The 19359-nt window shown below is 42.5% G+C and overlaps 1 pseudogene across 1 annotated transcript; it reads left to right on the top strand.

The window, feature by feature from the left end:
* The first annotated feature begins 932 nt into the window (after window positions 1-932).
* LOC311107323 (PHD finger protein 6-like) lies at window positions 933-10849 on the top strand (annotated as a pseudogene). Its single transcript, XR_014615873.1, has 11 exons — window positions 933-979; window positions 2042-2235; window positions 3387-3491; window positions 3731-3864; window positions 3967-4013; window positions 4162-4328; window positions 4476-4616; window positions 4840-4944; window positions 6061-6186; window positions 9883-10015; window positions 10142-10849. The product of XR_014615873.1 is annotated as a PHD finger protein 6-like (transcript).
* Window positions 10850-19359: the final 8510 nt, after the last annotated feature.

The raw sequence follows: 19359 nt of genomic DNA, 5'->3' as shown, positions 1-19359 counted from the left end.
GTTGACCAGTTGTACATGTAGGCCCTATGCTGTTTGACATAACTGTCATATTCTTACAAATACATATTGGGGGTTGCATGTTTTATGTCTCTGACAGTGATTCCTTTAGCCTACCACGTTTGATTAGTGCTGTATAATCATACAGTATTTCCTCATCATAATTGATTGAGGTTATCATGGGTTTAAATGATAATTGTAAAATACTTTAGGATTAAACTTTTTTTTGCACATTAGGCAAATGGCCATAATGAAGAATGAATAGCCATAGTCCTGACATGATCCAAAATATTTCTGAAATCAAATACTTCCATATTATGACACCTTTTCTTCATACTAATAGACTAGGCCTATCTGTAGAACCGATGGTGTTGATAAAAAAAAAAAAAAAGTTTTTCATAGTCATTTAGCAGACGCTCTTATCCAGAGCGATTTACAGTTAGTGAGTGCATACATTTTTCATACTGAATACAGAATCTGATGCGAGATATGATAAGTATTTGTTGTAGGCCTAATAGAGAGCATAATATTATTTGTTCGATGGCATCAGTGCGTTGTACATTATTTGTACCAATATGTGCGTGCATGGCGTGTAAGTGTTTATTTTACTATTTTTTTGCAGTGTGCAACGTCACTCGAATGCTACACGGTGGTGAAACCTTCAGTCAGTGGGTGAAACCATAGATATAGATAGAGGACTCATCATGGATATAATTATTTTAGCATGGACGTTGCCATTGGACGTTGCCATCATCCACCATTTTAAAGTACTCAGCTGGATAGGGTTCTTTTGGGTTGAAGCCTCAATGGCTTTGCCCATGCTGTCACAGACGTAATAATTGCACAGATATAAAGATGAGTCCTCTATCAATTTTTATGGGTGAAATGGAACACAAGCGAACGCTGGTTAAAAAAAGAAGGGAAAAACCCACACACCCACTTACATCCAGCACAGTAACTTGACAAAATCCCACTGAGACGGGTAAGATCTAAATATCTGTCGGCACTGTACTAAAGGAATGATCGGTATCTTTGTCAGGCTATTGTTAGGTTTTAGGCGGAAGGGAATTGCTGGTGGACAAGCTCGCTAAAGTCCTTCCGTTTTCACTGCAGAAAGTGAATGCATCAAGTATGGCACTCTTTGCTTACAAAGCGGGCAAAACCTACTATGCGCCTCATCACCCTAAACATAAATTAAATAGAATAAAGTATGTTTAAAAGGTTAGTTAAAATCACAGATTAAATGACTGTTTATTTTACTGGTATGGACCTTTCTGTCGTACGATGAGGGCCTAAATGTATTTGTCTTATGGTGAGTTGCCTGCCCTAGTGTTTTGATAGTTTCAAAACTTACTGAAATAAATAACGTTAGTATTTTGATAAGATTGTGAACGCGCGATGACATTTCTCACTTTTCAGTTTATGGAATGTTTTCATTTTCTGTTCAAATACTGATATCTCTTACCTTAATGAATTCCAATAATTATTGTAATGATTTATATAAATTATTTTGGTTTAGTACAATATAGCTGTTCCCTGGGTAAATGTCAGATTGTGTCCACTTCTAGATCATACAATTGTAATCTATTGTCATTCAACAATTTACTTTGAGGTTTCTTTCCTTCTAACACACACACACCAACAATGGAAATGTTACTAATCCAAAAAACACAAAAATTGTTTCACAGCCCCACCCCCACTTTATTAGTCTCCAAGTCTCTACCACATTCACATTTCAGTGATGATTACGCAACATGTCAGCAATGCATCCACAAAACATAGTACTCCACCAACAGCAACCAACAAGAGTATAGTTTCATATGTAGGCCTATATTTTAGAAACTTGGAGAGCCTTAAAACAGTTTTTAATACCTTCAGATATCATTAAATAGATCATTCACTGACAGCGATACAGCTGCCCTACTGCAATACTGGTCTTGACTAGTGTCGTCTATAGTATCTATTGGGTTTTACACGAACAAGGTCAACTTGATGCTGCTATCAAGTGAATACCTTTCACTCTTTCTGTCCCTCTCACAAACAGAAGCGCTCACTGACAGTCACAGAGACAAGTAAGGAGAAAAGAGTTTGTGAGAGAGACCGACCATGTCGGCACAGAGGAAGGGAGTGGAAGCAAAGCTGCAAAAATGTGCCTTCTGCAGGACCAACCAGGACAAGGAGTGTGGACAGCTGTTAGTGTCGGACAACCAGAAGGTGGCAGCCCACCATAAGTGCATGGTGAGAAGAACCACACAGTCGGTGGTATAGCACCAACAACTGTATGCATTGGCCATCTCCAGGATGCTGACCTTCTAGACAGAGTTGCAAAGAAAAAGCCATATCTCAGACTGCCCATCTTAATCTTTTCTTTTTATTGGCCAGTCTTAGATATGGCTTTTTCTTTGCAACTCTGCCTAGAAGGTCAGCATCCTGGAGTCGCCTCTTCACTGTTGACATTGAGACTGGTGTTTTGCGGGTACTATTTAATTAAGCTGCCAGTTGAGGACCTGTGAGGCGTCTGTTTCTCAAACTAGACACTCTAATGTATTTGTCCTCTTGCTCAGTTGTGCACCGGGGCTTCCCACTCTTTCTATTCTGGTTAGAGCCAGTTTGAGCTGTTCTGTGAAGGGAGTAGTACACAGCGTTGTACGAGATCTTCAGTTTCTAGGCAATTTCTCGCATGGAATAGCCTTCATTTCTCCGAACAAGAATAGACTGACGAGTTTCAGAAGAAAGTTATTTGTTTCTGGCCATTTTGAACCTGTAATCGAACCCACAATTGCTGATGCTCCAGATACTCAACTAGTCTCAAGAAGGCAAGTTTTATTGCTTATTTAATCAGCACAAAATTTTTCAGTTGTGCTAACATAATTCCAAAAGGGTTTTCTAATGATCAATTAGCCTTTTAAAATGATAAACTTGGATTAGCAAACACAACGTGCCATTGGAACACAGGACTGATGGTTGCTAATAATGGGCCTCTGTGCGCCTATGTAGATATTCCATTAAAAATCAGCCGTTTCCAGCTACAATAGCCATTTACAACATTAACAATGTCTACACTGTATTTCTGATCAATTTGATGTTATTTTAATGGACATAGAAATGTCCTTGTTTTTGAAAGAAAAGCCATTTTTAAGTGACCCAAACTTTTGAACGGTAGTGTATATTTAAGTGTCACTCCACAATATGACAATACAAAATACAGATTTAAAACCCATTTTGTGGGCCACTCAATATTAGGAAGGTGTTCCTAATGTTTGGTATGCTCAATATATGTTCCCATATTGTAGCTTATTATTACGATTTAGCACTTTGAGTGTCAGGAGCATGGTTATTGCTTGTGTTGTCCATGTATTCTGTTGAATGATTGTCATTGCTCTGTGCAGCTTTTCTCCTCCGCCCTGGTTACATCTCACTCAGACAGCGACGAGAACATCGGGGGATTTTCTGTCGAGGACGTGAGAAAGGAGATCAAGAGAGGGAATAAACTTGTGAGTGTCCATGGCAAGATATCTCCACGTGTCCTTACGTTTGGAGTGTGTCCCAAATGGCACCCTATTAGTGCACACTAAGTCTTACAGGGCTCTGGTCAAAAGTAGTGCACCATATAGGGAGTAGTGTGCCATTTGGGACGCATTCCATAGTGAGTTGCCAGGTTCAGCTTGTGAGATGGGTGCTGTAGCAGTTATGTTTCTGAACATGGCAGTTGCTCTCTTTTCCTCCCCTTCAGATGTGTTCGTCCTGCCACCGGCCTGGTGCCACTATTGGCTGTGATGTGAAGACATGCCGGCGGACGTATCACTACTACTGTGCAATATGGGATAAGGCCCAGGTCAAAGAGAATCCCTCACAGGGGATCTACCTGTAAGTGCCCTGTGTAAATAACCGTATTACAACAACATGTAGCTGGAAATTTCTGTTAAAAACAATCCTAATATTTCTGTATTTGTTTGTCTCTGGATGTAGTGTGTATTGTCGCAAACACCGGGATGCCTCTCAGGATGCCAGTGGAGGTATCTAACTTATCTTTTACGTGATATTCAGCACACAAGGGATGGCTTTTCTTTTGACACTTTTAAAGTAGACCACAAGAGGATAACTCAATACTGTTGTTGAAGGTGAATGGCCAGCGTATTGACGTATCCAATTTATATTTTTCAGATGATCAGGAACAGGGAGGTGTGGCCAATGACTCAGACTCCTCTCCTCAGCGGAGTAGGGGCCGTGGGAGATTAGAGAAAGGGCGAATCAAAGCTGGTTTCCATGGCCAATCGGAGGACACCCGCTCAACCTCCTCTCAAGGCGTAGATGATGAGAGCTCCTCGCATGTAAAGACCCCCCCCACACACACACACACACTGTAGTTCCTTTGGGCATGCCCATTATTAGGACTACGTGGTGACTATTATCAAGCTCCTGTAAAAAACATTTGCCCTGTACATGGATCCTGAGGTGTGTGTGTCTGTGTGTTTCAGAGAGACAGGTCCCCTCTGAGGGGCTCTGGGGACGGTGGCCTTCGCTGTGGCTTCTGCCACACCGGAGAGGAGGAGAACGAGTTGCGGGGCGTGCTTCATGCAGATAACGGAAAAAAGATCGCTGCACATTACAAGTGCATGGTAAGTCTTATCGCGTATAAGTCTGTACTAAGCCGTAACGATCAATGTTCATCAAATAACTAATTTTGTGCTGAAGATGGTCTTTATACTATTGCTTGTCCAAGCATTACTTTGTGCAAGATGTATGTTTTGGAAAAGCACAATCAGTTATATAGGTCTTGTCTGCTGTACTCATAATTTCCCCTGTCTGTCACCTGACCTTGTTGTCTCTCCTCCTTGGCAGCTGTTCTCATCAGGAACCGTTCAACTCACTACCTCCTCACGGGCTGAATTTGGGAACTTTGACATCAAAACGGTCATCCAGGAAATCAAGAGGGGGAAGAGAATGGTGAGAACCTTGGAGATAGTACAGTAATGTGAAGACAAAAGGGTGGCTAAGTGGGACATGTATCTAGCTCTATCAACTAATTAGATGTTATTTTCAGAGAATGTAAAGAATTTCTACTGAATATGGGAGAAGTTCCTTGAAAGTCACCAATGCCATGTCAGAGACCTGCTCTTGTATTTCCAGTCAGATTGATGTACCTTACTTAGTTGAACGCACTGACAGTATGTCGCTTTGGATAAGAGCATCTGCTAAATGACAAATGTACAAGTATACTGAACAAAAATATAAAAGCAACATGCAACAATTTCAACGATTTTACTGAGTTACAGTTCATATTAGGAAATCAGTCAATCTAAATAAATGAGTTAGGCCCTAATCTATGGATTTCACATGAATGGGAATACAGATATGCATCTGTTGGTCACAGATACCTTAAAATAAATGGGCCTCACAATGGGCCTCAGGAACTCGTCACTGTATTTCTGTGCATTCAAATTGCCATCGATAAAATGCAATTGTGTTCTCGTTGTCCTTAGCTTATGCCTTCCCATACCATAACCCCACCGTCATCATGGGGCACTCTGTTCACAAATTTAACATCAGCAATCCGCTCGCCCATTGACGCCATACACATGGTCTGCGGTTGTGAGGCCGGTTGGACATACTGCCAAATTCTCTAAAAGGACGTATTACCACCACACCGGCTCATTACATTCTCTGGCAACAGCTCTGGTGGACAATCCTGCAGCCATCATGCCAATTGCCGGCTCCCTCAAAACTAGAGACATTTGTGGCATTGTGTTGTGTGACAAAACTGCACATTTTAGAGTGGCTTTCTATTGTCCCCAGCACAAGTTGCATCTGTGTAATGATCATGATGTTTAATCAGCTTCTTGATATGCCACACCTGTCAGGTGGATGGATTATCTTGGAAAGGTAAAAATGCTCACTAGCAGGGATGTAAACAAATTTGTGCAAAGAATTTGAGAGAAATACGTTTTTTGTGTGTGTGGAAAATTTCTGAGATCTTTTATTTCAGCTCATGAAACATGGAACCAACACTTTACATGTTGCGGTTATATTTTTGTTCAGTGTATATTTTATGGTCTCTTTCAGAAATGTACACTGTGTGCCCAGTTGGGAGCCACCATTGGCTGTGAGATCAAAGCCTGTGTGAAGACTTACCATTATCACTGCGGCCTGCAGGACAAGGCCAGAGAACATGGCTCGTGGCATCTACAAGTGAGATCCCCTCTGCTTTGTCATTTTCAGGTGTCAAGTCAACACATGGATCGTTTTTTTTTTCTGGTTCATAAAAGAAACACTTAGTTTACTGTTGGTATTTAATTACATTGCAACAACTACTTAAAGTATAATTTCTTTGCTCCTGAAAGAACTCAATTATCACAATCAATATTTCTTTCAGTTAGCAAACACTGTAGGCCTACACATAAAATAGTCACTCAGGGAGCAGATCCCTAGGTAACACTATTTGGATAGTCCAGCTGTAGATGCTCTACAGACTATCAGTAACATTTCAACTAACTATCTACTAACCGTAGCGCTAATCCTAACCTTACACCTTATCCTCACCCTAAACTTACCCTTATTCTAAACCTAACCATAACCTTAGCAAGCAGTTGTTTATTATTAGCATCTACTGATGGAAAATCCGGACTATCCAAATAAGTGTGACCGATCCCTAATATGTTGTCATTGCATCACTCCAAAGTTATGTGAGAAAAGTAGCTTTGCAACCTGGGAACTGCACCCCCTTGAGCTTCAAATGTGGTTTGCAACACAATTACATGTACATTTTAGTCATTTAGCAGACGCTCTTATCCAGAGCGACTTACAGGAGCAATTAGGGTTAAGTGCCTTGCTCAAGGGCACATTGACAGATTTTTCACCTAGTCGGCTTGGGGATTAGAACCAGCGACCTTTCGGTTACTGGCACAACACTCTTAACCACTAAACTACCTGCTGCCCCTTCCTTGAAGGCTGAGAAAGAATGTAAACAGATAATACAAGTGGCAGTTCAACAATCCTTTACCTGCTGTACAAGCCCTATCTGTAATGATATGTATCTAGGGCTGTTGCGGTGACCGTATTACCACCACACCGGCGGTCACGAGTCATGAAGACAGTTTAGTTTAGTCACGGTAATTAGACTTCTCCAAGCTCTGATGCTGCTGATGGTCATTAGTAGCCTACCAAACTTGCTAACTGCCTGGTACTCAGCACTCTATTGTCCCTCTAATCACTCTGACATCAATGCAAATGTATTCGAAAATCTTAACAAACACTTAACGAGAGCCCATGATTTCATGTTGCGCAACATTTCCATAGGCTATGCAATTGCGTGAGAAAACAGAGTGATGACCTCTACTAAAAATAGGAGGATCAGCCTTCTATAGGCTAGGCCTACTATATTTATTTCTCAACTTTCCTAATATTAAGCACATTGCTGATATTTACAACAGGAGTATAGCCTACCTGGCTGACATGAAAATAAACTAGGGGGAAAAGCGTCCTCCATTCGCTATTTAAGTGCATAGATGACATGTATTTTTCCCCCATTGACCCTGTTTCAATACAGGTGCATGATAATGGTCCATTCTAAATCAAAACAAATTTCACACATATATTATTTAGTATATGTAAAGACAATATTAAATCAAGCATTGTCTGATGGGTGACAATATTAGCCTATCACTTGTGAATTATATATGATCACTTGTGAATGATGCCCAGCATAAGAAACAAAGCCTTTTTTATGCGCCTTTATTTAATCATAGTCACACACCTCATGTAGCCTAGCACATAGGCCTACATGTTTTAATAAGGTTTGTATGACAACTCAAGTGACCAAACAACTACTTAAAATTAAGCACATTATTTTGCTTTACAAGGGGTGTAGGGCCTAACTGGCATACATAAGCAGCGCGTGAGTTTCAAGTTTGGGGAAGATCATTTTCACCATAAAAATGCACCTTTGTAATAAAAGCATTACATGCATAATTGCATTTTACTCAAAGCCAGTGGCATGTCGTTAGTAAAGATTGAAAAAAGTAAGGGGCCTAGATAGCTGCCCTGGAGAATTCCTGATTTGAACTGGATTTTGTTGGAGAGGCTTCCATTAAAGAACACCCTCTGTGTTCTGTTAGACAGGTAGCTCTTTATCCACAATATGGCAGGGGGTGTAAAGCCATAACACATACGTTTTTCCAGCAACAGACTATGATCGATAATGTCAAAAGCCTCACTGAAGTCTAACAAAACAGCCCCCACAATCTTTTTGTCATCAATTTCTCTCAGCCAATCATCAGTCATTTGTGTAAGTGCTTGTTGAATGTCCTTCCCTATAAGCGTGCTGGAAGTCTGTTGTCAATTTCTTTACTGTAAAATAGCATTGTATCTGGTCAAACACAATTTTTTCCAAAAGTTTACTAAGGGTTGGTAACAGGCTGATTGGTCAGCTATTTGAGCCAGTTAAGGGGGCTTTACTATTCTTAGGTAGGGGAATAACTTTTGCTTCCCTCCAGGCCTGAGGCACACACTTTCTACTAGGCTTAAATTGAAGATCTGGCAAATAGGAGTGGCAATATTGTCCGCTATTATCTTCAGTAATTTTCCATCCAAGTTGTGCGCATTGCTGCGCTTATAATGTGAAGAAATAGCCTAATAGTTTATCAACATTTTAAGCTAAACGTTCTGATCTGTTGCGTCAGCCACATTGCATTGATGCTAGTGGTTGTATTAATTTGGGATCTATCGCATCCCACAACTGTCCCAGACTGTTTGGAATATTAATTTCTAGCACAGAATAGAATAGGTTGACCTTTGTACTATGGGGGATAGTAGATTGACATAGGCTAGTGCTTTTGCTGTTTGTTAGGCCTATTCATCTTGTTGGCTGACGAAAAGTAAATGTGGACAATTCTTCCATTATCTTCAATATGCACCTCGGAATTGGATAAGGACACGCTCAGTTGTGTCTGTCTTCACTTGTAGCCTGTGAGAAAGACCTGATCACGTGATGGAGTTCGCAGCACTCAGGGAGGCGCGCACAACGGGCACTTTTGTAGGGAGCATTATGGCCACACAAAGCGGATGCCGGCGTCAAATTCTAGGCATTATCAAGTGCTTGTCAAATTGTGAATGAGTGACTGATGTAGTGTGTACAGCCTGCACAAAAAACAAAGCAGAGCTCTTGCCTTTGAAGCAACTTTTTTCAAATTATCATTAGTCGCATCATGCAACCTTACAATGTATTAAAAATCAAAACATATAGCCCAACATTTGTAGAACAACTAAAGTTATATTAATAACTCTAAATTAAGCATATAGGAATACCTTTTTCTTTGTTAACCGCTCAACACAGAATAGCCGCATGTGCGCACTCCCTCAAATCGTTCGGAGAAAATATTATTTATATTTTATTCAGCTTTGTTCAATTGTATTCTTCATACTATAAAAGAATGCAACGGAATTCTAAGCAAATCTTGTCTGCTAAATGAACTAGTGCAGCCCACAGCCATTTGGCATAGCCAAATCAGGACCTAACATAAGGACAACTCAGAGTATGCTATTCTGTTCTTCTGAAATAGACTACATTTTCTTCATATCATGCTTCTTTAGACCTGTCTAAAATAAATAATGGATTTATTGTGAAGGTGTAGGCTATATTACATGGATTTATTAGACATTTTAAAATGTAGATGTTCCAAAGGTCTGCATCAGTGGCTTGTGGCTGTGTGTGGAAGCCAGGAGATGCTAAATGTGTTTATGTTAATTAACAGTAAATTACCGTGAGACCAACAGTTATTTGCTTGACAATCACCGGCTGACGAAATTTCATGACCGCCACAGCCCTATATGTAACTGTCGGAAAGATATGTAATAAGTTGACATTACACTATTCTGTCTCTGCTCCAGGCTGTACTGTAAGAATCACAGTGGGAATGAGGAGCGGGATGAGGAGGACGAGGAGAGGGAGAGTTGCAGTAGAGAGAGGGCGGCCATTGACCATAGGGGAACTCTGCCTCCGCCACAAGTCAATGGCAACTAGGTATGGCACTGTCACACCTGCCTGGATCAAATGGTGATAAAGAAAAGTACCAGTAGACCAGCTGCTATGATGGTAGACAAATTAAGTATTTGGTATTCGGATGATGTCAGTGTTCTTCCTTCACAGGTGATGGTTAAGGATTGCAAAAGGATAAGAAGAGAGGGGATATCCAAGATGGAGCAAAGCTATTTTTCTATTGAGTTCTACTCCCTAAGTAAGGGGCTATTGCAAGCCCCTTCATTCACCCTTTCAGTTTCAAACAACGGACACACACAGCCCTGCAGGTCATCAGCCAGATGTGAACATGTCAGCCCTTGGCTTCTTCACAAACCACTTTCATATTGTCAGGTTTAATGGATGAGAAATGGCACAGACTGACTGGAGTACTCTGCTGAGAGCAAAACACTGCTGCAGTGCTGGGTGAAAGACAAAGCATTGGAACCGTGGTCAGTGCTACTCAGTTGTGGTCTCCCTCTAATGCATGTTGTATTGCTCTTAAAGAAGACATGACTGGACAAAGTTATCGACATTCACTGTATCTGGCTTCCCATGTGCCCCTAAGTGTTCTAGTCCTATACAAACAATATTATTCTTCCTCTAGCTCTTCTTCAGGACTCTCTTCAAGGATGCTGCCTTCTACTCATTTAAATGTTTCTCTTTCAAATCATGGAATTTGATTTACTTTGTTGTTGCTGTAATCTTCTGTCTGAAGAAATTCCTTTTTACTTTTCTCTTATTTTTCTTTGAAATGTGTCTTATTTTACTATTGTATCATGAATAATATTGAATGTCCTTGGCTTTATTTATAGTCAGGATTAAAGTAAATTTGCTAGCATGCAGCACTTGGATTGTTTATCTTATCACAATTTTTTAAATATTTCTATTGCTGCAACATGCCCATGCAGACCTCTTAGGAAAAAATATTGACTTAAGTTTTTGTACTATTCTCATTTTCTCAGCCTCCACAGTTGTATTAGTAAAGGGTCACAATTATATACTGAACAAAAATATAAACGCAACATGCAACAATTTCAGATTAAGATTTTACTGAGTTACAGTTCATATAAGGAAATAATTCAATTGAAATAAAGTAATTAGGCCCTAAACAATGAATTTCACATGACTGGGAATACAGATATGCATTTGTTGATCACAGATACCTTAAAAAAATTAATAAATTGGGGTGTGGATAAGAAAACCAGTCAGTATCTGGTGTGACCACATCTCCTTCGCATAGAGTTGATCAGGCTGTTGATTGTGGCCTGTCGTACACGTCAATCCAGAGCAACCCAAAAATGTGTGACATGTCTGGTGAATATGTAGTCCATGGAAGAATTGGGACATTTTCAGCTTCCAGGAATTGTGTACAGATCCTTGCAACATGGGGCAGTGCATTATCATACTGAAATATGAGGTGATGGCGGCAGATGAATGGCACGACAATGGGCCTCAGGATTTCGTCACGGTATCTCTGTGCATTCAAATTGCCATCGATAAAATGCAATTGTGTTCATTGTCCTTGCTTATTCCTGTGCATACCATGACCCCACCGCCACTATGGGGCACTCTGTTCACAACATTGACATCAGCAAACCGCTCACCCATACGACGCCATACACGTGGTCTGCATTTTATTGTCCCCAGCACAAGGTGCACCTGTGTAATGATCATGCTGTTTAATCAGCTTCTTGATATGCTACACCTGTCAGGTGGATGGATTATCTTGGCAAAGGAGAAATGCTCACTAACAGGGATGTATACAAATGTGTGCACAACATTTTAGAGAAATCAGCTTTTTGTGCATATGGAAAATGTCTGTGATCTTTTATTTCAGCACATGAAACATGGGACCAACACTTTACATGTTGCATTTATGTTTTTGTTCAGTGTACAATAGACATTTTGTATAACACGCTTATTATACTGGTGAATTATTATTTGTTTGCCCAAAATAAGAAACTAAGAAAAAACATTTGGATGTTGTCGATGAGGTGGCAGTATTCATTCTTCCTTTTATGATCTTCCAACTATGACTTTTTACTGTTAAACTTGTGCCAGATCAATGTGAGATCCCTCTCAGATAGTGGTTGTTGATGGAAGCTTTGGGGTTGGAGGAGTTTTGTTATGGCCAGATGAATGATAGCCAGAGGGTGAGGAATGTCACAGATACCTGGATGTTGACCAGAGCAAGAAGAATGCCCTCAGGGAGTGGGGCCTCCTTCAATACTACCCCAGTCAACAACAAATCCTAGGGGCCAACCGGCTAAAGGGTTGTGTCTATGTTTAGTTCAAACCTAATCCCTGTCAAGGGTAGAAGTAACAAGGCTAGAAGTACGTTTATTATTGGCAATAAAAATGGACTACAGTCAGTTGCATATGTCTCTAAATCTCTTAGTTTGAGAAAAGCTAAGGGATTGGTTAAGAGATGGATGAGTTATTGATAAATCAGGAAATCAGATTTTACGTGTTCATTTAAATCCTTTGTAAATCCACTTCACAATGGCCTATCAACTTGAAACTTTTTAGGGTCATCAAAGACATTACCATGATGAACCATGTTAAAGGTAGACTCAACAATATGACGCCTGTGCACAAAGTAAACAGCATAGTGGGTCAATTTGCGCAAAAACTAAGAGCGTTGGAAGCGCAAGGCTCAACTCCCCCACTATTTTGGTCCCGTACCTACCATCCTCCAACGGATTGAAGTTAACTCATGCACATGCGCAGATACTGTGGGAGCAAAGTCTTACATCTCGATCATCGCAATATCTGCAGTGCTGCTCGTGGCAACGTCATTTCGGTTAGTCTGCCTTTAAGTTTGGCATTGATATCTTAAAAATATGGAAACTATTAACAATTAACTTTTTTAACTATGTAACACTAATGCTTAAAATAATCATAAAAAATATTCTCATGGACTAAAAGTCAGATTCACTCAAAATTTGGTCTTTGGACTGAAAGAGTTTGAAAAAATTACATTGATGCATTCTAAGATGGCACATACAGTGGGGAGAACAAGTATTTGATACACTGCCGATTTTGCAGGTTTTCCTACTTACAAAGCATGTAGAGGTCTGTAATTCTTTATCATAGGTACACTTCAACTGTGAGAGACGGAATCTAAAACAAAAATCCAGAAAATCACATTGTATGATTTTTAAGTAATTAATTTGCATTTTATTGCATGACATAAGTATTTGATCATCTACCAACCAGTAAGAATTCCGGCTCTCACAGACCTGTTAGTTTTTCTTTAAGAAGCCCTCCTGTTCTCCACTCATTACCTGTATTAACTGCACCTGTTTGAACTCTTTATCTGTATAAAAGACACCTGTCCACACACTCAATCAAACAGACTCCAACCTCTCCACAATGGCCAAGACCAGAGAGCTGTGTAAGGACATCAGGGATAAAATTGTAGACCTGCACAAGGCTGCGTTGGGCTACAGGACAATAGGCAAGCAGCTTGGTGAGAAGGCAACAACTGTTGGCGCAATTATTAGAAAATGGAAGAAGTTCAAGATGATGGTCAATCACCCTCGGTCTGGGGCTCCATGCAAGATCTCACCTCGTGGGGCATCAATGATCATGAGGAAGGTGAGGGATCATCCCAGAACTACACGGCAGGACCTGGTCAATGACCTGAAGAGAGCTGGGACCACAGTCTCAAAGAAAACCATTAGTAACACACTACGCCGTCATGGATTAAAATCCTGCAGCGCACGCAAGGTCCCCCTGCTCAAGCCAGCGCATGTCCAGGCCCGTCTGAAGTTTGCCAATGACCATCTGGATGATCCAGAGGAGGAATGGGAGAAGGTCATGTGGTCTGATGAGACAACAATGGAGCTTTTTGGTCTAAACTCCACTCGCCGTGTTTGGAGGAAGAAGAAGGATGAGTACAACCCCAAGAACACCATCCCAACCGTGAAGCATGGAGGTGGAAACATCATTCTTTGGGGATGCTTTTCTGCAAAGGGGACAGGACGACTGCACCGTATTGAGGGAAGGATGGATTGGGCCATGTATCGCGAGATCTTGGCCAACAACCTCCTTCCCTCAGTAAGAGCATTGAAGATGGGTCGTGGCTGGGTCTTCCAGCATGACAACGACCCGAAACACACAGCCAGGGCAACTAAGGAGTGGCTCCGTAAGAAGCATCTCAGGGTCCTGGAGTGGCCTAGCCAGTCTCCAGACCTGAACCCAATAGAAAATCTTTGGAGGGAGCTGAAAGTCCGTATTGCCCAGCGACAGCCCCGAAACCTGAAGGATCTGGAGAAGGTCTGTCTGGAGGAGTGGGCCAAAATCCCTGCTGCAGTGTGTGCAAACCTGGTCAAGACCTACAGGAAACGTATGATCTCTGTAATTGCAAACAAAGGTTTCTGTACCAAATATTAAGTTCTGCTTTTCTGATGTATCAAATACTTATGTCATGCAATAAAATGCAAATTAATTACTTAAAAATCATACAATGTGATTTTCTGGATTTTTGTTTTAGATTCCGTCTCTCACAGTTGAAGTGTACCTACAGTGGGGAAAAAAAGTATTTAGTCAGCCACCAATTGTGCAAGTTCTCCCACTTAAAAATATGAGAGGCCTGTAATTTTCATCATAGGTACACGTCAACTATGACAGACAAATTGAGAAGAAAAAAATCCAGAAAATCACATTGTAGGATTTTTAATGAATTTATTTGCAAATTATGGTGGAAATTAAGTATTTGGTCACCTACAAACAAGCAAGATTTCTGGCTCTCACAGATCTGTAACTTCTTCTTTAAGAGGCTCCTCTGTCCTCCACTCGTTACCTGTATTAATGGCACCTGTTTGAACTTGTTATCAGTATAAAAGACACCTGTCCACAACCTCAAACAGTCACACTCCAAACTCCACTATGGCCAAGACCAAAGAGCTGTCAAAGGACACCAGAAACAAAATTGTAGACCTGCACCAGGCTGGGAAGACTGAATCTGCAATAGGTAAGCAGCTTGGTTTGAAGAAATCAACTGTGGGAGCAATTATTAGGAAATGGAAGACATACAAGACCCCTGATAATCTCCCTCGATCTGGGGCTCCACGCAAGATCTCACCCCGTGGGGTCAAAATGATCACAAGAACGGTGAGCAAAAATCCCAGAACCACACGGGGGGACCTAGTGAATGACCTGCAGAGAGCTGGGACCAAAGTAACAAAGCCTACCATCAGTAACACACTACGCCGCCAGGGACTCAAATCCTGCAGTGCCAGACGTGTCCCCCTGCTTAAGCCAGTACATGTCCAGGCCCGTCTGAAGTTTGCTAGAGTGCATTTGGATGATCCAGAAGAGGATTGGGAGAATGTCATATGGTCAGATGAAACCAAAATATAACTTTTTGGTAAAAACTCAACTCGTCGTGTTTGGAGGACAAAGAATGCTGAATTGCATCCAAAGAACACCATACCTACTGTGAAGCATGGGGGTGGAAACATCATGCTTTGGGGCTGTTTTTCTGCAAAGGAACCAGGACGACTGATCCGTGTAAAGGAAAGAATGAATGGGGCCATGTATCGTGAGATTTTGAGTGAAATCCTCCTTCCATCAGCAAGGGCATTGAAGATGAAACGTGGCTGGGTCTTTCAGCATGACAATGATCCCAAACACACCGCCCGGGCAACGAAGGAGTGGCTTCGTAAGAAGCATTTCAAGGTCCTGGAGTGCCCTAGCCAGTCTCCAGATCTCAACCCCATATAAAATGTTTGGAGGGAGTTGAAAGTCCGTGTTGCCCAGCGACAGCCCCAAAACATCACTGCTCTAGAGGAGATCTGCATGGAGGAATGGACCAAAATAGCAGCAACAGTGTGTGAAAACCTTGTGAAGACTTACAGAAAACGTTTGACCTGTGTCATTGCCAACAAAGGGTATATAACAAAGTATTGAGAAACTTTTGTTATTGACCAAATACTTATTTTCCACCATAATTTGCAAATAAATTCATTAAAAATCCTACAATGTGATTTTCTGGATTTTCTTTTCTCATTTTGTCTGTCATAGTTGACGTGTACCTATGATGAAAATTACAGGCCTCTCTCATCTTTTTAAGTGGGAGAACTTGCACAATTGGTGGCTGACTAAATACTTTTTTTCCCCACTGTATGATAAAAATTACAGACCTCTACATGCTTTGTAAGTAGGAAAACCTGCAAAATCGGCAGTGTATCAAATACTTGTTCTCCCCACTGTATGCTAAAATATGCTACAAATATTTCAAAAATATTATTCTCATGAACCATAGGACCAAATGACACCACATTTGGAATGTAGGCCCATGGTACTATGATAGAGTGCTTGCTTTATTATCCAACTGATCTTGTCTTCTTTCTGTCATCATGTGAACCCCGTTCATTGCTGCTCACAGCAATATTTTTTATTTTCTTATTCCAATCGACTGACATTGTCCATATTCATAGTGATATGGAAATATGATGCAGTGTCCGCATTATGTTTAATCAAAATTATTTTATGGTGATGACAGATTCTATCAAAAATGGGCGGTGCATCAGGATTTCCCATCCGACTAGGATGTGGACGCAACATACATCATTGACTATATGAAGGGTTTTACAGAACCTCTACTGTACATAGCTAGCTAGGTGTTGTGCTGTCAAATAGGTGAAACTTCTTAGGTGAAAGACACCAGAAAAACAATAATTCTGTCTGGAAAGAAGCGGGTCATGATCAAAACGACGTTACGGACATGGCGTCAGAAAGTCCCAGTATTATGGTAAGTATTGAAATGCTGAGTCAAATCGTGTTCATATTGCACACTCAAAATGACTGGTGTAAGTATAACGTTGCCGGGGCAAAGAGGAATGGGTCATAACTACGCTTTTATACGGAAATACTGTCATGACTCCCTCCGAAGCTGCCACCTCTCCTTGTTCGGGCAGGCTTCGGCGTTCGTCGTCACCGTCCTTCTAGCCACTGCCGCTCCTCATTTCATCATTCCATTGGTTTTGTCTTGTTCATTACACACACCTGGTTCATATCCCCTCATCAGTACCTGTATAAGTGTTCCCTCTGCCCCCTTGTCTTTGTGTGTGATTGTTTATTGTGAGAATAGTGAAGCTCGGTGGAGCTCCTTGTATTTTGTATCGCCAAGTTATTTGCCCCGTGTGCCTTGTTGGTTCCAGTGCGCCTGTTTTGCGCACTGGACTTTTTTGACACATTACTGCGTAACTCTGTTTTCCTTAATAAATCCTGTTATTCTGTGATATACCCTCCTGCGCCTGACTCCTTTAAATCACCCATCACAGAATCACACACCCGCCATGGAGTCAGCAGGAGAGGAGCACATGCCCGGAGTCGTGGCACGGGTCAGGGAGCATTCGACGATGCTAGCCAGCTTGGGAGAAGCAATGGATCGGGTTCTCCAGGTCGTCCAATGCCTGGAGAGGAGAGGACATGATCTTTCGGGACCAGCTGGCCGACCGGATCCAGCCACCCACACCCCAGCCCCCAGAGGGATCCATATATCCCAACCACGGGATTTCGACGGGACAGCTGCTCTCTGCCAGGGATTCCTCCTACAACTGGAGTTGTACTATTCGAACATCAGCCCGGCTCCATCGGAGTGGGAGAAGGTGTCCTCCCTCGTCTCCTGCCTCTCATGGAAAGCCCTGGAGTGGGCCAACGCGGGTCTGGAGTGAAGGAGGAGCCGCGTTGGACAACTACGGGGAGTTTGCTCTTCTCTTTCGGGCCGTCTTCGATCACCCGCCTAAAGTAGATAGGCGGGTGAGCGGCTGGTCCACCTGAGGCAGGTGACGAGGACTGTGCAGGACTTCGCGCTGGAGTTTCGGACTATAGCGGCTGGGTCCGGGTGGAACGAGTGGGCCCACATCGACCACTTCCGGTGCCATCTACGAGAGGACGTCCGAAGGGAGCCTGCCGGGACACCATGTTGTCCTTCAATCAACTGGTGGACATGGCCATCCGGTTGTACAACCTGCTGGCTGCTAGAGGACGTCCTGGAAGGGGCCTGCCCATTCCACCCCGGATCACAAGCTGATGGAGCACGGAGGAGACGTGGAACGCTGCTCACGTCCACATCCAGTGCGACATGCGTCGCCAGAAGGCCAATGCTGACCACAACCGCAGTGAGGCCCCGGTCTTGGTACCGGGTGATCGGGTCTGGCTCTCGACCCAGAATCTGCCCCTCCGCCTGCCCTGCCGGAAGCTGAGCCCGCTGTTTGTGGTGCTGTTCAAAATCCTGAGGAGGATAAACAAGGTTACATATAGGTTATTACTCCCTCCAGATTACTATATTAACCCCTCGTTCCATGTGTCTCTCCTCAGGCCGGTGGTGGCTGGTCCGCTCCAGGAGTCTGAGGTGTGGGAGGTTCCTCCGCCCCCTCTGGACATCGAGGGGGCCACGGCGTACTCCGTCTGTTCCCATCCTGGATTCGAGGCGTCGGGTTTGAGGCCTTCAGTACCTCGTGGAGTGGGAGGGGTACGGTCCGGAGGAGCGGTGCTGGGTTCCGGTGAGGGATATCCTCGATCCCTCCCTATTGCGGGATTTCCACCATCGCCATCCGGCAAGCCCTGCTCCACGTCCTCCTGGCCGTTCCGAGGCCGTGTCGGCGCGCTGCCGCGCGTCAAGGGGGGAGTACTGTCATGACTCCCTCCGAAGCTGCCTCCTCTCCTTGTTCGGGCAGGCTTCCACGTTCGTTGTCACCGGCCTTTTAGCCACTGCCGCTCCTCGTTTCATCATTCCATTGGTTTGTCTTGTTCATTACACACACCTGGTTCATATCCCCTCATCAGTACCTGTATAAGTGTTCCCTCTGCCCCCTTGTCTTTGTGTGTGATTTTTTTATTGTGAGGATAGTGGAGCTCCTTGTATTTTGTTTCGCCAGGTTATTTTCCCTGTGTGCCTGTTTTGACTTATTACTGCGTAACTCTGTTTTCCGGAATAAATCCTGTTATTCTGTGATTTACCCTCCTGCGCCTGACTCCTTCAAATCACCCATCACAAATACGCGCCATTCACCCCTGTAAAATTACCTTTTCCCAATTATTACAATGTGTCTGTGTTCTTTTTTTAATGATTTGTTCAAACTTGTCCTTCTCGCATGCGCAACTTAAAATTATTTGTATTTTCATCTCAACAACAATGGTTGTATAAGTGCAGCCAGGGGCTCTCAATGCTGATTGTCTGACAGCTGTGGTATATCAGACCATATACCATGGGTATGACAAAACATTTATTTTTACCAGTTTATAATTAGCATTAAGGCACCTCGGGGGTTTGTGGTATATGGCTAATATAACACGGCTAAGGGCTGTATCCAGGCACTCCGCGTTGCGTCTTA

The sequence above is a fragment of the Coregonus lavaretus genome (assembly GCF_964263955.1).
Source record: "Coregonus lavaretus genome assembly, chromosome: 32".
NCBI lineage: Eukaryota > Metazoa > Chordata > Actinopteri > Salmoniformes > Salmonidae > Coregonus > Coregonus lavaretus.
Note: the sequence above shows the minus strand (reverse complement) of the source record. Positions and strands in the feature narration are given on the sequence as shown.